This window comes from Lissotriton vulgaris, chromosome 1_1, assembly GCF_964263255.1.
Source record: "Lissotriton vulgaris chromosome 1_1, aLisVul1.2, whole genome shotgun sequence".
NCBI lineage: Eukaryota > Metazoa > Chordata > Amphibia > Caudata > Salamandridae > Lissotriton > Lissotriton vulgaris.
In genome coordinates, this window is record NC_141685.1 from 750,527,348 (window position 1) to 750,533,620 (window position 6,273).

Genomic DNA, 6,273 nt, shown 5'->3' on the forward strand with positions numbered 1-6,273 from the left:
CAGCTGGTCACGCCGTCTTTCGGCGCAGCATTGTAGGATGGCCACACCAGTGCGGCAACTTGCTGGACACAACCTCGGTGCCATCCGGATCTCGGCGCGTTCGACTCACTGTACCGCAAGAGTGACCGGAACTCTGCTGGACACGCCGTCTTTCGGCGCAGCATTGTAGGATGGCCACACCACTGCAGCAATTTGCTGGACACCACCTTGGGCAACAGTGAAACTGCAGCAGGTGCAAATAAGCTTCAGATAGTCTTACAAGCACAGCTCAGAACTCTCAACTATGGCACTCAATATCCAGGACTTGCCATTCGGATCTTGGCGCCTTGTGCTGGTTCCGACCTATTCACACATCGATCCACTACTGACATCACCTCATAAGCCAACGGGGCACCCCACGCCGACTTTCGGCACAGCATTGTAGGATGGCCACACCAGTGCAGCAACTTGCTGGACACAACCTCGGTGCCATCCGGATCTCGGCGCGTTCGACTCACTGTACCGCAAGAGTGACCGGAACTCAGCTGGACACGCCGTCTTTCGGCGCAGCATTGTAGGATGGCCACACCAGTACGGCAATTTGCTTGACACCACCTCGGTGCCATCCGGATCTCAGCGCGTTGTGCTGCCTTCGGCCTATTCGCACATCGGTCCGCTACTGACGCCGCCTCACGTGCCAACGGATTTTCTACGGTTTTTGTAGCCCTATGCCGCATAACAGGTCATGTGACTTCTTTATAAAACTTTTCATTGGTTCATTTTACTTTTGGTTTCCTAAAGATGGAAGGCTTGGTCATATGACCTAAAAATAACACTTTTCATTGGTTTAGAACATTTTTTTTTCCCAAACGATGAAAGCCCCACCTTGTTTCTGGATCATTCAGACTGAAGCTGGCGTCAGCATGAGAGCACCACCATCTCGTGGCTCCGTCGTGGTCATTCCGCGAGCAATCATGGCAGCCGCTCCCCACCGGAAGCCTGCGGGAGTCGGGGGCCCCCAAGACTTTTGTACAATCTTCACGGCTGAGGGAACGCTTTTCGAGAATGGAGCCCAAGCCCTAGCAGGCAAGCGTCCGAGTTCCAAAGTGTCCCAGGGCCATTTCAGTGGACCAGGCCCAAAACCGAGGAGCCGTCCGCCATTTTAAGAGCCATGTGGCAGCCGCCTATCGCTGCACTGCAAGAGTGGGAGCAACTCAACAACATGGTGAGCGAGACGCTGTAGCCGCAAGAGCGGGCGCAACTCAGCTAGATGGCCGCCACCTGGGGAGGCCCGTTCACGCCGCCTCCCCCACGCCCCCCCCGGGCCGCCGCACGCCAATTTTCTGAGTAGCATTGTAGGATACCAAAACCAGTGCGGCAGGTTACTGGACATCACCTGGGTGCCTGTCGTACATGTTGTGTCAGCCATGTGACACTGGACACAGACCGCTACTGACGAGGCCTCCCCCCGCACCACCCGGGACGCCCCACGCTGTTTTTCTGTGCTGCATTGTAGGATCCCTAAACCAGTGCGGCACCCAGGCGACATCACCTGGGTGCCGTCCAGAACTCTGCACGTTGTGCTGCCTTGGGACTATTCGCACAACAGACCGCTACTGACGAGGCCTCCCCCCGCCCCACCCGGGACGCCCCACGCCAATTTTCGGAGCAGCATTGTAGGATCCCTAAACCAGAGCGGCACCCAGGCGACATCACCTGGGTGCCGTCCAGAACTCTGCACGTTGTGCTGCCTTGGGACTATTCGCACAAAAGACAGCTTCTAACCATTGTTGCTTTTTGTGTTGAGAAATGTTTAAATGTTTTTAGTTTTTGTTCCGTTCGTTAAAGTTAGTAGTTAATAAAGTTTTATAACCTTACTTTGTTGGAGTGTTATCTATTTTTTTAAAAACGGGTGAATGGGGCCTTGAATCGGGTTATTGTCATGTGTGGGCTTTGGAAGTGTGCTGCTGCAGGATCGGACATTTCAAACTCAAATGCACGTTCTTTTTCTTACCTTTCCGAAGCATGGAGCGCAATAGCAGGCAGAGAAAGGGTGATGCACGTGTTGAACACTACCTGACCTGGCAAGTTGCTGGCAGTGCCCCCCCGCCCGCTCCTGAAAGAGGGCACACACACACCGCCGCCCCGAGTACTTCACAAATCTTTAAAAGACTATGCGCTTGTTCATGAGGCTTAAATGGTTTATCACCTCTTCTAGAACCCCTGCATCGACCCTCTGACGTTTCATGGAAAAATTACCATGTAACACAATACCAAGCCCTGTCAGCTGAAACCCCCAAGGAATCGTGGGGCATATTATCAAGGGGGTTTATCTCCGCTTTTTTGGCTTTAAAAGCCATGAAAGCGGAGATAAAATTATTTCCCTATTACCAAGCTGTCGCTAACACCAGTTAGTGACAGCTAAAAGGAGATAGCGACCATCTTGGGCCCCGCTTTGCATGTCAGTGATACTTATCACTAATGACATGCAAAGTGGCGTGCCAAGATGTTAGCGACTGGAAACAGTCCCTAACATCGCTACCTTCTATTACCAACTTTTGGAGATATTCGCGCTAAGCGCGAATATCTCCAAAATCTAACACCTGCCCTGAGCAGTTCTTAGCCATGTTATCCAATGGGAGGTGGATAACATGACTAAGAGCATTAAGTCGATAATACATGAATATCGCTGACTTTTCTGCGATAATAGCAAGGTTTATCTGCGATAAAAATCGCCGATGTGCGGCGATAATTTTTGTCTCTAAACAAGTTAGAGACAAAAATTATCGCTAGTTGTTCGTAATATGCCCCCGGGTTTTTGCTTGCAGAAATCGGGAGGCGGGAGACTAGCACTGAAATCAGTAGTCACACGCCTGAATCGGGAGGATTGGCATGTCTGAATTCTCTACAGCTGGGGCCATAAACTACATCCGCAGGGTTAGGTGATAGCCTGGGACCAGCCTGGCATCTAAAATGGCTGCCGTGCACGACAAAATTGTGGCATACGAAAAAAGGCAAGATGGCGCAGCCGCTGGAAGAGATGTATCAACATATATCAGCCTCCTCAGCCACCCTCAGGAAACATAGGGGATTAGGATACGTCTCCCGCACCCCCTTATACCTAGTACTTTAATTAACGAAGCACAAAATGGCGAATTCCCGTTTCGCTACCAGTTTGCGGCCCAGTTCGCGGCCCGTGAAGCGCTTCTACCGTGAAAAATCATTTTTTTTTTATTTTCCCCACGGGACCCTTTAATGACCCCAACAACATTCCTAGGGGGTCAAGAGGGGGATACCTTGCCCCCTTTCATTAAATTCCCCCTTAGTTTTTCACCTTTTCTTCTCTCTCGATCCTACCGAGAGACAAGATGGCGGCCGCTCCGGACTGTCACGCAGCAAAAAAAAAAAAAAGCTCACGCACAGCCGCTGGAAGAGATGTATCAACATATATCAGCCTCCTCAGCCACCCTCAGGAAACATAGGGGATTAGGATACGTCTCCCGCACCCACTTATAACTAGTAATTTAATTAACGAAGCACAAAATGGCGAATTCCCGTTTCGCTACCAGTTCGCGGCCGCGCTTCTACCGTGAAAAATCATTTTTTTTTTATTTTCCCCACGGGACCCTTTAATAACCCCAACAACATTCCTAGGGGGTCAAGAGGGGGATACCTTGCCCCCTTTCATTAAATTCCCCTTTCGTTTTCCACCTCTTCTTCTCTCTCGATCCTACCGAGAGACAAGATGGCGTCCGCTCCGGACTGTTTAGAATGTTGACAGACACCGGAGAGCCAATCAGCTTTCTGCGCGCAAAGTTCCGATAAGCGAAAAGTAAGCGGACCGGATCGCTGCCCAGAGCGCTGTTACAGATATATATCTTGGTTTGAACGTTAATTTCTCAAAAACTACTGGAGCACATATATTGAGACCTAGCAAAGGCACATCGGGATAACAGTCCCTACAATTTTGCCAAGTTTCGTGCAAATCCATTCAGCCGTTCGAGCTAAAAGTGAGTCCAACCGCCCTATGGAAAAATGAATGGAAAAAACGCGTTTTGGGACCCCCCTTTTTTCTCAGCCCCCCCTTGACGAAACTCCACCAAATTTTCAGGGGCTGCTCAGAATCAAAATGTGCCATTTTCCTGAAAATTTCAGCCGATTCCGTCCACAAACGCCAAAGTTATTAGACATAGAATTTTCAAAAGTCCCATAGAGAAAAAATTCTAACTATATATACCTACTGGCTATCGCCAGTAGGTATATATATATATATATATATATATATATATATATATATATATATATATATATATATATATATATATATATATATATATATATATATATATATATATATATATATATATATATATATATATTATATATATCATATCCAAATGCCAGTTGCTCAAGCAGTGAAGTGCTCGAGAAACTGGCATTTATATATATTAATTACCTACTGGCGGTCGCCAGTAGGTAGGTATAGTTAGGACCTATTTTCCATAGGATATCCGCAACATTCGATTTGCAATAACTTTGGCCCTGGTTGACAAATCTTCGTAACATTTTCAAAACTCGTGGGACGCTCCTGTCCGCTCCTATACAGAAAGTTGGGGGTAATTCATCAAGCGGGTGCCGAGAAAAAAGGGGGGTCACAAAATGTGTTTTCCCAATGCAATTTTCAATTGGAAACTTTATTTGCAGCTACAGCCAGAACTGCTAAACGGAATTACACCAAATTTGGCAAAGAGGTAGTCTTTGGGTCATACTCGTGCCTTTTGGTTAAATGGTGTAAATCTGTTCAGTAGTTATTTAGATATTAAAGGAAAAAATACATATATATATCTAAGCAGAGCCTAACGACACATCTCTTCGCGAGAACCGATTGGCTGTCAGCACTTCATCCAAGAAGTACTGGCAGCCATCTTGGGACCAATATACATGATAGCACATCATTAAAAAGCATTGCAGTTAATAGAAGGTTTTAAGACTTTAGTTACATTATAAATCATTTGTTGATGGTACCATACTCATTTTAGGAACTGTGGTGTGTTCTAAGGTGGATTTTACCATGTGAAAAAGCCTTCTGCTGGGATATCATGAATCATGTTTGAGAGAAAACTGTTCTCATGCTTTTCCCACAGAGGTTTGGAAGGTGATCTATAAGCTAAACTGAGAGCATATTTTCTGTAAATTCACAATATCTTTCTCAGTCATGTGAGAATGAAGTCTGACATACTCAGTAACCCATGTACATCCAACAAGGGCAGAGACTGTCAGTCGATTCCTTTGTGTTCTATTGCAGCTTCCTAGAGTGTTCTAAAGAACAACTAGAGTGCTAACAGACTTATGACTTATGACAAAAGTATAGCACACCTGAAGCCATCTTGATTGGAATAAAGTGGTAACTCTTAAAACATTTAATTTAAAAAGAAACAAAATATTTATCTATATCCAAATGCCAGTTGCTCGAACAGTGAAGCGCCTCACACAGCGTCTTGTTTTCACCTTTATTGATCAGAAGGCAGCAGGAAATAACAGCGCATTTCACCCTGCAATGTCTCTTAAAGCCTCGTGCCAAACGCGTTTCTGGAGCAGTTCTCTCTTCCTCAATGGCAAGCTAATGGAGAAAAGAAACAGCTGCTGTGCATCTCGTGTTGGTTTTTTCAAGTTTGTAATCCCGCCCCACTGGGCGTATGCACAGCGTGCATTCTGGTTCGTGAAGTTTTTCAGGTAAGTGAAACCCTTTCGTGGTAGCAGCTGTGACTTATGCCTTCCAAAATTATAATATCCTTCAGGTTGCTGGGTTGTCACTGCGCCGCATTTCTTACTGTGTTCATGCCCTCTGATTAGGAAACGCCGTTCTGAATGTTGCATTCCGAGTGAGAATGACCAGACCTGCCCTGTCAGCAGTGGGGCAGCTTCGTGGCCAGAGCAGGCCACTATATATCCAAATGCCAGTTGATCGAACAGTGAAGCGCCTCACACAGCGTCTTGTTTTCACCTTTATTGATCAGAAGGCAGCAGGAAATAACAGCGCATTTCACCCTGCAATGTCTCTTAAAGCCTCGTGCCAAACGCGTTTCTGGAGCAGTTCTCCCTTCCTCAAAGGCAGCGTGCATTCTGGTTCGTGAAGTTTGTCAGGTAAGTGAAACACAGTGAGAAATTCGGCACAGTGACGACCCAGCAACCTGAAGGATATTATAATTACTATATTATTATTATTATTAGTTATTATTATAACTTACCTGAAAAACTTCACAAACCTGAATGCACAGTGTGCATACGCCCAGT